Source organism: Bubalus kerabau, chromosome 2 (genome assembly GCF_029407905.1).
Source record: "Bubalus kerabau isolate K-KA32 ecotype Philippines breed swamp buffalo chromosome 2, PCC_UOA_SB_1v2, whole genome shotgun sequence".
Taxonomy (NCBI): Eukaryota; Metazoa; Chordata; class Mammalia; order Artiodactyla; family Bovidae; genus Bubalus; species Bubalus kerabau.
Window position 1 is genome coordinate 162,147,833 of NC_073625.1, and position 13,066 is coordinate 162,160,898.

A 13,066-nucleotide genomic window follows, 5' to 3' on the forward strand; every position below is an offset into this window, starting at 1 on the left:
GACAGGGAAGTCCGGCATGCTGCAGTCCATGGGGCTGCAGAGTCGGACACAACTTAATGACTGAACAACAGCAACCATCTGAAGAATATGAGCCTGAGAAAGATTTTATCACTTGCCTCTAGCTATGTAGGTATTCCTGACTGAGCCAGGATATGAGGTAGATAACTTCTAACCCTGCGTAGGAGCCCCTGACCTACCCCTGCTTTCTGAGTGTGTGGGCACTTTACAGAGGGGACTGACCGTACTCCCTGACTCACAGTCATGTGCTTGCCTTTGGTTTCTGGCCTTTACTAAGCTCCTCTGACCCTTGACTTTCTTTCAATATTATGATTTAGCTTCTTTTGTCTTGAGTTGAGCCCCATGTCTGTGATTCACTGTTAGATCGTCTCACAGTTGGGTGCCTAGGGGAAGAGCTTTTCCTTTTTTGGAAGTTCCATGCATGAAGCAGGGCACTCAAAGCCAGTGCTCTGGACAACCCAGAGGGATGGGGTGGTGAGGGAGATGGAAGAGAGGTTCAGGATGGGGGTACACATGTGCACCCATGGGTGATTCATGTCAATGCATGGCAAAAACCATCACAATATTGTAATTATCCTCCAATTAAAATAAATTAATTTTAAAAATAGATCTTTTAATGTATGTAAAAATTGATTTAATTTGGGCATGTTTAATGATATCAAAATTAAGACATATTATATATAAACTAAGAAAAACTACACCAAATTTTTGATTTTCATGAGAGTCTGTCACAAATCTCGAGGCAATTTTTTTTATCCCCATCTAGTATAATACACTGCCACCTACGCCAGTCTGTGTTTTCAAAGAATGCAAATTAATTTTAATATTGGAATATGGCATTTTCAAGGAAGGAAAATCTGTTGTTAAAACATCATATAATTCAAATTTCATTTGTGTTTCGCTTTGAATAGTATTGCCTGTGATATTGCTTCATCTAGAAGCACAGATGGTGAAAATATGCTTATATATTCTCATTTTTTGTATTCCTTATCGATTTCATTCATAATCTTTGGCACTGTCAACTAACACAGTTTTATTTACTGAGATTCTAAAATTTCTGTAGAAATGATCTGTTCAATTGGTCTGAGTAAACAAGTCCAGGAAATTTAGAGTCATAAGAAAATCATTAGTCACAACCTTGACAAGTTAATGTAGTGAAGAAAAGCAAGAAGAAAGATTCTGTTGACCACTGATTATTACTCAGCATCAGTTTCTGGTGAAAGACAAAAATACTAAAAGGTTAAACAGAAAGCCTTATCAGCACTACTCCTGATTAACATGCCCAGCATGGCTGACATAGGGTTGATTGTTGTCCTGGACACCAGAGTCTCTGCAAAGACTCATCAGTATCTTGCCCTCTCGAGTTACACTAGGAAAGAAATGAGAACTCTGCTGTTTTATTAGTGTTTTTGTTTGTTACCTGTTTTTTTTTTTTTTTTCATTAATTGCAACATCAGAACAGTAGACTTGACTAAGCATTGGCTATTAAAAACCAATTGTTAAACAATGATGAAAAGAAAAAATGAGAATTTCCCTGACAGTCCATGGTTAAGACTCTGCTTCCAATGCAAGGTTTGATCCCTGGTCTGGGAACTAAGATCCCATATGCCATGCAGCTAAGAAAAGGACAACTGAGTGGAGAGATTTAGCAATATTATCAAATCTTAAGGTAGCAGTAAAAAGGAACTTTGTAGTCAGAGCCAGATTATATATAATAAATTATCTAAATACTAACCTGTTATAAATTCTGTGGTCTTAGGAATATAAAATAAGAAATTAACTCATGCCTAAAATCTTACACCACCTTTGTTTTCCCTTCAGGTTAGAGTTTTGAACTCTAATCAATTGAATATCTCTTCTTGGGAGGTAATGTTGCCCAGAAATTGGTACAAAGTTTCTTAAAAGAGAACCAGAGCAAGATGCTGGGAGTGATCACAGGAGACAGAGTCGTTGTTCAAGATCTTATGTGTTGATTGGCTTGGGGGTTGCCAGTTTGCTAAACCAGCATGGATAAACATCAGAAGTAGGTTTACCTAGAACAGAGGAAACAAAATAGAGTTGGACCACATCAGAAGAAAATAATGACATGAAATAGGTAGACCACCGCTGTCTTTTTTTTTTTGTCCTTCAATATTTTATTTTATTTTTATTTTATTTTATTTTTTAACTTTACAATAGTGTATTGGTTTTGCCATATATCAAAATGAATCCACCACAGGTATACATGTGTTCCCCATCCTGAACCCTCCTCCCTCCCCATACCATAGGACAGTATTTAAGGACAAGACTTTGGAAATTACACATGCCTGGGCTCAAATCCTTCATAACTATGCTATGATACAGACTCCTTAGCTATATCTGCCAGGATTGTGGATAAGATTAGATAAGATAAGCATCATGAACATAGTATAGGGCTTAGCTCTACAAACAGAATATAATTGGATTTGGTAGCTAATATTAATTCTATTATTATCATCATCACCTCCATTGCATGGTCAGAGTACAGATTCTGGAGCCAGACAATTAGGTTCAAACCCTTTTATCATCATTTACTGACTCAGTAACTCTTGGTAGAATATATACCCTTCATGTACCTTGATGTCTTCAGTTGGAAAAAGAAGATAATAATATCCATCGTGTGAATTTGTTAAGAGGATTCAGTGATTTAATATACATGGACTATTAGAATCACTACATCCTATAAATAGTAAGCACTCTGTTAGTTGACATTCTATCTATATAATTTTAAATGGTATAGAGAAACTCTGAGTGAGAGATCTGTGACAATTTGAACATAAGAGAAGGTGCTTTTTAGCATGAGGAAAATGATTTTTTCTTTTTTGTATGACTGTTCAAACTAAGTTCAGGTGCCTGAAGGTTAGGAATAATTGTTTTTCTAGGCCCCTGTTATGCTTAGAGGAGTACCTGTAATCATCAAATCTACAAATAGGAGGAAACCTAGTGGTTATCCTAGCCCTCTAAGACATGCACACTCTTTATAGTATTAATGCTTCCAACAACACGTGGCATAGCCAATGAAGGTGAACACATTACTTTTCAAGGCAACCGATTTTCAGACAATCCCAGTAAAGAAAGTTTGCTCTTCTCTGGAACTGAATCTCAATTCCCTTCCAACCACCAGACAAGTCCAGCCCTAGAAATCATCACAGACGAAATATTGTTTCTCTTCCTTATGACAATTATTCAAATACTTGTAAATAGCATCCATATCAACTCCTCTCCCCCTCGCATTACGCTGTTTCCTTTTTCTTGAACAAAGTACCTTCCACTGTTCTTTGTATAAAAGCAGCATGAAACCCTTTGGAATCAGACTGAGTGGACCTCAAATTTCCATGTGCTTAACTTGGGTGGTTTAGTAGATCATTCTTGAATGCTTCATAGAAATGGAAGTGGTAATACCTAACTTTAAAAATTGCATTAAGAATTAAATGTATGAGTATGTGCATAACACTAGACACAATATAAGTGTTCAAGAATAACAATACCTGTGTTGATAATTATTGGTGTAAACAGAATATTTCTCCTGCTATTCTTGGCCTTCTTTGAGGACAGTGTTCAATGTGTCGACATGTGGAAGAGAGAAAAACAATTACTTTCCTGTTTTGTACTGTTCCTAAATTTGGTTTAATCTTAATTTTTAAGCTTAAAATGTCACAGAGACATTTGAAATCATTCCTAAAGAATGCATTTGGTGAAAGTTGCTTATTATGTGTGCTTATTATGTGTCATTCACTGTGTTAAGTGGATTAAGTGCATCATGCACTGTCTCCAATACAATAATTCTATGTAGCAAAAGGTCATTACTATCCTCATTTTATATCAATAGAAAAGCCAACTGATATTGAGTGTTATGATTGGGATTGACTGGGCTTCCTTGATGGCTCAGCTGGTAAAGAATCTGCCTACAATGCAGGAGATCCTAGTTTGATTCCTGGGTCGGGAAGGTCTGCTAGAGAAGGGTTAGGCTACCCACTCCAGGATTCTTGGGCTTCTATTGTGGCTCAGCTGGTAAAGAATCCACCTGCAATGTGGGAGAACTGGGATGGGAAGATCCCTGAAGAAGGGAAAGGCTACTCATTCCAGTATTCTGGCCTAGAGAATTCCACAGACTGTATAGTCCATGGGGTCCCAAAGAGTTGGCCACAACTGAGTGACTTTCACTTTCACTTTGGGGTTAACTATATATATTAATATATATAAAGTATATAATTAATGAGAACCTGATGTACAGCACAGGGAACTCTATTTGGTGCTCTGTGGTGACCTAAATAGGAAGGAAACCCCATAAAACAAGGGATATATATATATATATATATACACATATGGCTGATTCATTTTGCTCTAGAAATTGACACAGCAGTGTAAAGAAACTACGTGCATGCGTGCTCAGTTGTGTCTGATTCTTTGCAACTCCATAGACTGTAGTCCACCAGGCTCCTCTGTCCATTCAATTTTCCAGGCAAGAATACTGGAGTGGGTTGATACTTCCTTCTACAGAGGATCTTCCCAAACCAGGGATCCAACTCACATCTCCTGCATTGGCAGGTGGGTTCTTTACCACTGTACTACCTGGGAAGCCCAGAAAGCAATTATGTGTGTGTTTTCAGTCACTAAATCATGTCCCACTCTGTGCAACCCCATGGACTGCAGCAAGCCATGCTTCCCTGTCCTTCACTATCTCCTGGAGTTTGCTCAAATCCATGTGCATTGAGTCAGTGATGCTATCTAATCATCTCATCCTCTGCCACCCACTTTTCCTCCTGTCTTCAATCTTTCCAGCATCAGGATCTTTTTCAATGAGTTGGCTCTTCTCATCAGCTGGCCAAAGTATTGGAGCTTCAGCTTCAGCATCAGTTCTTCCAATGAATATTCAGGGTTTCGTTCCCTTAGGATTGACTGGTTTGATCTCCTTGCAACTATAATCCAATTAAAAAAATAAGGTTGTGCAAATTCACATACCTGGTAAGTAGCAAAACTAAGATTATTACCCAAGTCTCTCTGATATAGCATATTGCGCAAGGGGTCCACAGTCAGATATGGGTTTGCTGGAACAATTCATGGTCTTATGAATTTTTTTGAAATCAATCAACTGAAGCCATTTTCTAGGATAAAGTCCTACCCTGATGGGGAACTTAGAATTCAAAATGAGAAAGACAGTGTCAATGGGAATAAAGGAAAGAGAAGATTCCAAATAAGAGGAACCGGTGGGAGGGAGGGCAAAACCAGGAGGTCTCAGGAAGTATGTAACAAATTTTAAATTTAGAAAGAACAGAGAAGAATGGGCTCCAGAGTTGGAGTGCTGGAAGACCTGAAGGGTCGAAAATGGCTCCATTCACGTGGTTTGTTGCCATTTGCAGGGGCCTTGGCTGAGACTTTCACCAGGGATCTCGATCTTCTCCAGATGGGTCTATTGACAAGGCTTCTTGGACTTCCTCAAACCTCATGGCTGAGTTCCAAGGAGAAAGTGGAAAGCAGAAGCTAACAGTTCTCTTAAGTTTGGGGCACAGAAATTCCAGGAAATCACTTTCCCTGGTCAAAGCAGTCACAGCATCAACCAGATTCAAAGTGTGGGGAAGTAATCCAGCTGTCAATGGGAGGGTACCACATTCATTATGTGAGAAAAGAACTGATGGAAGCCATTCCTGGAAACTATTTACTATACATGCTTATATTAAAAATGCAAAGAATGAAGCTAAAAGTGTATCTACTTGTTGATACAACTATTCTGAGCAGGCTTCCCAGGTGGCTCAGTGGGTAAAGAATCCACCTGCAATGCAGGAGATGTAGGCTTTCCTGTCCATGGTGGGTTGCTATGCCCTCCTCCAGGGGATCTTTCTGACCCAGGGACTGAACCTGTGTCTCTTATGTCTCCTACATTGGTAGATAGGTTCTTAACCACTAGTGCCACCTGTGAACCCCATACATATTATACAATTATTATATATATATATGTATGTGTATATATATATACATACTTATTGTAGGTATAGATAAATATGTATATATATCTTATATACTTTATGGTATATATCACATTTTTGGCAGAATTGAAAATTTTAAAACTGGATATTTGGCATTCAGTTATAATAATTAAGCAGTTAAGCAATAATTACATCTAAATTTCAAATCTCAACACATATTTCTTGCTCTTTCCCCCAAATTAATGCATTGTCTGGGCAGTTCTGCCTCAGGCTGTGACTTGTGTTTAAATGCGGTCCATGAATTCCTCGGTCTCCCTAGATTGCATGTTCTTCTAATGACAGATAACAGGAGCACAGAGGTCAGACTTAATCACTATGTAGTCTTTGCTGGTGTTATGAGCACTAATATTTCAAGCTATTTTCATGGTCAAGTTCATTTATCTACAAGTGAGGACATAAACTCTGTCCACAGGGGTGAAACTATAAAGTCACATGGTGAAGGTCATAAATAGGTAAGTCTATAATAAAGTAAAAGTGAAGATATGGGCACAGTAATCCATTCTACCATATACTTATAACTATTTTAAAAACAAGTTTTTATCTCTTAGAGATAAATATTAGCATTTATGGAGTAAATGGTATGATATGATATCTGACATTTATTTCAATATGATAAAGGTGATAAAGGGGAGGGTCCTTATGAAACAAAGTCTTCCATAAATTGATGACCATTGTAGTTATGTGATGGGAATACTGTGAGTTTATTTTACTGTTGTTTTTACTCCAAAATAAAATGTTAAAAATTTCAGAGTAACTGAAAAACAAATACTCAATGCCCTTCATCATTATTTGTAGATCATAGACTCATGAATAAATATTTGCTATACATCCTTAATGGAGAAGGCAATGGCACCTCACTCTAGTACTCTTGCCTGGAAAGTCCCATGGACGGAGGAGCCTAGTAGGCTGCAGTCCATGGGGTCGCTAGGAGTCGGACACGACTGAGTGACTTCACTTTCACTTTTCACTTTCATGCATTGGAGAAGAAAATGGCAACCCACTCCAGTATTCTTGCCTGGAGGATCCCATGGACGGTGGAGCCTGGTGGGCTGCCATCTATGGGGTCGCACAGAGTCGGACACAACTAAAGTGACTAAACAGCAGCAGCAGCAAACATCCTTAGAAATACAAATAGTTTTAGATACCATCTTAGGGAAGGACGATTTCTTAAAAAAGGAGTAATTTTGAATTGTGAAAGCCCAGATGACAAACTAATATGTTTGTTCTTTCTGAAAAGCTTTTGAGTAATATATACTTAGAAAATAAATGATTGTTTCTCATTAAGCCATTTAAGTTCTATAAGTAGATATATCCACAATCATCTCTTTAGTGATTATTCAGTGATTCAGCAAAGAATGATCACTTGTATTTTCAACCTATCACCACTACTGGATGCAATAAAAAATAAAGTTCTAATTCCCTTTTCCATACTTCATTCTATAGAAGCTATTTAGCTCATTTTATTTATTTAAATTTCAAAATATGTTATTTACAACTTATAAGGTACTTTAAGCTTATAAAAGCCCTTTAGGTATCACTTTCTGATATTCATCTTCATTACACTACAAAAGCCCACTAAACCTTCCAAAATGTGTAAAAACAGAAATGAACAAAAAATTTTAGTTTTATAAACAGTGCTTTTCCTAATTACTAGGCAAACATCTAGAACTGATATTTCTTCCCAATTCATTAAGTTTGTATCATAATTCCTTCAGTTCAGTTCAGTTCAGTAGCTCCGTCATGTCCAACTCTGCAACCCAATGGACTGCATCTCACCAGGCCTTCCTGTCCATCATCAAATCCTGGAGTTGACCCAAACTTATGTCCATTGAGTCAGTGATGTCATCCAACCATCTCATCCTCTGTCATCTACTTCTCCTCCCGCCTTCAATCTTTCCCAGCATCAGGGTCTTTTCAAATGAGTCAGTTCTTCACATCAGGTGGCCAAAGTATTGGAGTGTCAGCTTCAGCATCAGTCCTACTAATGAACATTCAGGACTGATCTCCTTTAGGATGGACTAGTTGGAACTCCTTGCAGTCCAGATGGGGGGACTCTCAAGAGTCTTCTCTAACACCACAGTTCAAAAGCATCAATTCTTCAGTGCTCAGCTTTCCTTATAGTCCAACTCTCATATCCATACATGACTACTGGAAAAACCATAACCTTGACTAGACAGACCTTTGTTGGCAAAGTAATGTCTCTGCTTTTTAATATGCTGTCTAGGTTGGTCATAACTTTCCTTCCAAGGTGTAAGTGTCTTTTAATTTCATGGCTGCAGTCACCATCTGCAGTGATTTTGGAGCCCAAAAAAATAAAGTCTGACACTGTTTCCATTGTTTCCCCATCTATTTGCCATGAAGTGATAGGACCAGATGTCATGACCTTCGTTTTCTGAATGTTGAGCTTTAAACCAACATTTTCACTCTCCTCTTTCACTTTCATCAAAAGGCTCTTTAGTTCTTCTTCACTTTCTGCCATAAGGGTAGTGTCATCTGCATATCTGAAGTTATTGATATTTCTCCCGGCAATCTTGATTCCAGCTTGTGCTTCCTCCAGCACAGCGTTTCTCATGATATACTCTGCATAGAAGTTAAATAAGCAGGGTGACAATATACAGCCTTGACGTACTCCTTTCCCTATTTGGGACCAGTCTGTTGTTCCATGTCCAGTTCTAACTGTTGCTTCTTGACCTGCATACAGATTTCTCAAGAGGCAGGTTAGGTGGTGTGGTGTTCCCATCTTTTTCAGAATTTTCCACAGTTTCTAGTGATCCACACAGTCAAAGGCTTTGGCATAGTCAATAAAGCAGAAGTAGGTGTTTTTCTGGGACTCTTTTGCTTTTCTGATGATCCAATGGATGTTGGCAATTTCATCTTTGGTTCCTTTGCCTTTTCTAAAACCAGCTTGAACATCTGGAAGTTCTCAGTTCATACTGTTGAAGCCTGGCTTGGAGAATTTTGAACATTACTTTACTAGTGTGTGAGGTGAGTGGAATTGTGTGGTAGTTTGAGCATTCTTTAGCATTGCCTTTCTTTGGGATTGGAATGAAAACTGACTTGTCCAGTCCTTTGGTCACTGCTGAGTTTTCCAAATTTGCTGGCATATTGAGTGCAGCGCTTTCACAGCATCATCTTTCAGGATTTGAAATAGCTCAACTGGAATTCCATCACCTCCACTAGCTTTGTTCATAGTGATGCTTCCTAAGGCCCACTTAACTTCACATTCCAGGATGTCTGGCTCTAGGTGAATGATCACACCATCGTGATTATCTGGATCATGAAGATCTTTTCTGTATAGTTCTTCTGTGTATTCTTGCCATCTCTTCTTAATATCTTCTGCTTCTGTTAGGTCCATACCATTTCTGTTCTTTATCAAGCCCATCTTTGCATGAAATGTTCCCTTGGTATCTCTAATTTTCTTGAAGTGATCTCTAGTCTTTCCCATTCTATTGTTTTTCTCTATGTCTTTGCATTGATCACTGAGGAAGGCTTTCTTATCTTTCCTTGCTATTCTTTGGAACTCTGCATTCAAATGGGTATATCTTTCCTTTTTTCCTTTGCTTTTTGCATGTCTTCCTTTCACAGCTATTTGTAAGGCCTCTTCAAACAGCCATTTTGCTTTTTTAATTCCTTAAATGGCAATAAAAGCAATCATATAACAAGACAGTATTCCAACATATTAAAATATTTTATCACAAGTATTTTGTACAAGAGAAATTTGTTAAATAATGCTGACTTGAAAATAGATTAGATTTTTGACTCTTATTTGATTCAATGGGTGATTTGAGTATGAAAAATCTATAAAAGTGATAATATAGGCTTGGTGATATTTACAAACCATATCTGACTAAATAGGAGTACTGGAACTGAATTTGAAAATAGCAGTTACAGTACTCCACAATTCCTTTTCAAATCATCTTTTAGGGATTGGGAAGAAAAGATTTCAAACAGGTACCTGGGATTCATTCTCTCCTGTTCTGCTAAGTAGAAAAGCATCTAGGAGAAGAAAAAAAAAGGCTAGTGATGACTTAGTCTAATTTTATAAACATGATGATTGACCCTCCTGGAAAAAAGATTAGTGCTATTCATTAGAGAGTGTTTATCTATGGAATATTTTTTTAGCAGAATTCCCATGGTTTAGGACTGACATTGATGGCTTTGTGAAACAAAGCTTCCTGTGAAATGTGACACAAGCTCTAAGTTCTAGGACACAGACATCAGTCTGTGGCAATGTAAATGCTAAGTGCATTGTGAAGTCTCTTAGCCGCTTCGTCTATTACTTTGGGTCCTCGGGGCTTTTCCTTTGGTAGGAGAAAGGATCTGGGGAGGTGCTCTCAATGTTCCAGAGCATTTCCTGCTTTGCTTATGCCCTATCTTCCTTGGTGGCTCAGATGGTAAAGCATCTTCCTGCAATGCAGGAGACCCAGGTTCAGTCCCTGGGTTATGTGATCCCCTGGAGAAGGGAATGGCAACCCACTCCAGTATTCTTGCATGAGAAATCCATGAACAGAGGAGCCTGGTGGGCTATACAGTCTGTGGGGTTGCAATGAGACAGACACAACTGAGTGACTAATACTTGACTGCCCACAACCTTGAAAATATTAGCAAACCTTGGTACTGGGTATGACCTTTTATTTTTCTTTAAATTTAATTGATGTATTTGAGTCAGATTGATTTAACACTACTTTAAAACACTTAAATACTGTCTAAATTAAATCATGGGTTTCCCAATAACTGATTTGAATTATGTGATTCAGAAACAGAGTAATGGGTGTTAATGCTTGACAAGTTAGTTAAAACAACAAAACAAAACTGTTCCTTTCCGTAAGCAATTAGAAGCAATAATTAGTAAGAAGATCAGAATCTACTTCTAAGAAATATATATTTTACTGATAATTGAACCTAGATTGATGAATCAAAAAATTGTGTGGGTTGCAAACTAAATATTTTATCTGTGATCTCTACAAAGGAAACCATAGTTACAAAATGAGATTGCTTGATATCGTTCATAACAGAGTAAATGTTTCTATATTTTTGCATTAACATTTGGAGGCTGCACAGTGGTGATCTTTTTCATTCAGAGTGATTCCATCACCTCAGAAAGAGAATAAAATTTTTCACAAATTTGAAAATAATGTTTTGAGATTTACATGTAAAGTTGATCCCAAGCCTCTTTTTATGTATCTTGAGAAACATTGCTATAAATAATGATGCTCTATCTCTTTGATTTGATTATTTGATGCCATAAATAATATGATACCAATATTTCTAAAATATATCTCTTTCAGTTAAGTTCAGTCGCTCAGTCGTGTCTGATTCTTTGCGACCCCATGATCAGCAGCATGCCAGGCCTCCCTGTCCATCACCAACTCCTGGAGATGACCCAAACTCATGTCCTTTGAGTCGGTGATGCCATCTAATCATCTCATCCTCTGTTGTTCCCTTCTCTTCCTGCCTTCAATCTTTCCTAACATCAGGGTCTTTTCAAATGAGTCAGCTCTTCGCTACAGGTGGCCAAAATGTTGGAGTTTCGGCTTCAACATCAGTCCTTCTAATGAACACCCAGGACTGATTTCTTTTAGGATGGACTGGTAGGATCTCCTTGCACTCCAAGGGACTCTCAAGAGTCTTCTCCAACACCACAGTTCAAAAGCATCAATTCTTCTGTGCTCAGCTTTCTCCATAGTCCAACTCTCACATCCATACATGACTACTGGAAAAGTCATAGCCTTGACTAGAGGGACCTTTGTGGACAAAGTAATGTCTCTGCTTTTTAATATGCTGCCTAAGTTGGTCATAACTTTCCTTCCAAGGAGTAAGGGTCTTTTAATTTCATGGCTGCAGTCACCATCTGCAGTGATTTTGGAGCCCCCCAAAATAAAGTCAGCCACTGTTTCCATTGTTTCCCCATCTATTTGCCATGAAGTGATGGGACCAGATGCCATGATCTTAGTTTTCTGAATGTTAAGCTTTAAGCCAACATTTTCACTCTCTTCTTTCACTTTCATCAAGAGGCTCTTTAGTTCTTCATTTTCTGCCATAAGGCTGGTGTCATCTGCATATCTGAGGTTATTGATATTTCTCCTGGCAATCTTGATTCCAGCTTGTGTTTCATCCAGCCTAGCATTTCTCGTGATGTACTCTGCACAGAAGTTAAATAAGCAGGATGACAATATACAGCCTTGACGTACTCCTTTTCCTATTTGGAACCAGTCTGTTGTTCCATGTCCAGTTCTAACTGTTGCTTCCTGACCTGCATACAGGTTTCTCAAGAGGCAGATCAGGTTGTCTGGTATTCCCATCTCTTTCAGAATTTTCCACAGTTTATTGTGATCCACACAGTCAAAGGCTTTGGCATAGTCAATAAAGCAGAAATAGATGTTTTTCTGGAACTCTCTTGCTTTTTCTATGATCCAGCAGATGTTGGCAATTTGATCTCTGGTTCCTCTGCCTTTTCTAAAACCAACTTGGACATCTGGAAGTTCACGGTTCACATATTACTGAAGCCTGGCTTGGAGAATTTTGAGCATTACTTTACTAGCATGTGAGATGAGTGCAGTTGTGTGGTAGTTTGAGCCTTCTTTGGCATTGCCTTTCTTTGGGATTGGAATGAAAACTGACCTTTTTCAGTCCTGTGGCCACTGCTGAGTTTTCCAAATTTGCTGGCATATTGAGTGCAGCACTTTCACAGCATCATCTTTTTTGACATATACAATATTGAAATAAGATTTAAAGATAAAATCATGTTTCCCTGTAGGGGTGGTATTGAAGTCAATTTAAGCTCACAGATAAGATAGAATCCAATGAAATTTTCTGAGGGAAGAAGAGAAAGCTGAAAAGATCAATATTTAAGAAAGAAGAGGCTGGCATAAGAGTGACAGATTGCAGAGCAGTGAAAGAAAGAAAGCAAGACAGAGTATGTCAAATTGATGATTTAACTGTTCATTAAATTTTATTTTGTCTAAGCCTCCGTAAAATAACCCTTTTGGGGAAAGTCCTACTTGGACAACTCTTGAATGTTTCTGTGTAAACTGAACTGGAAGCTG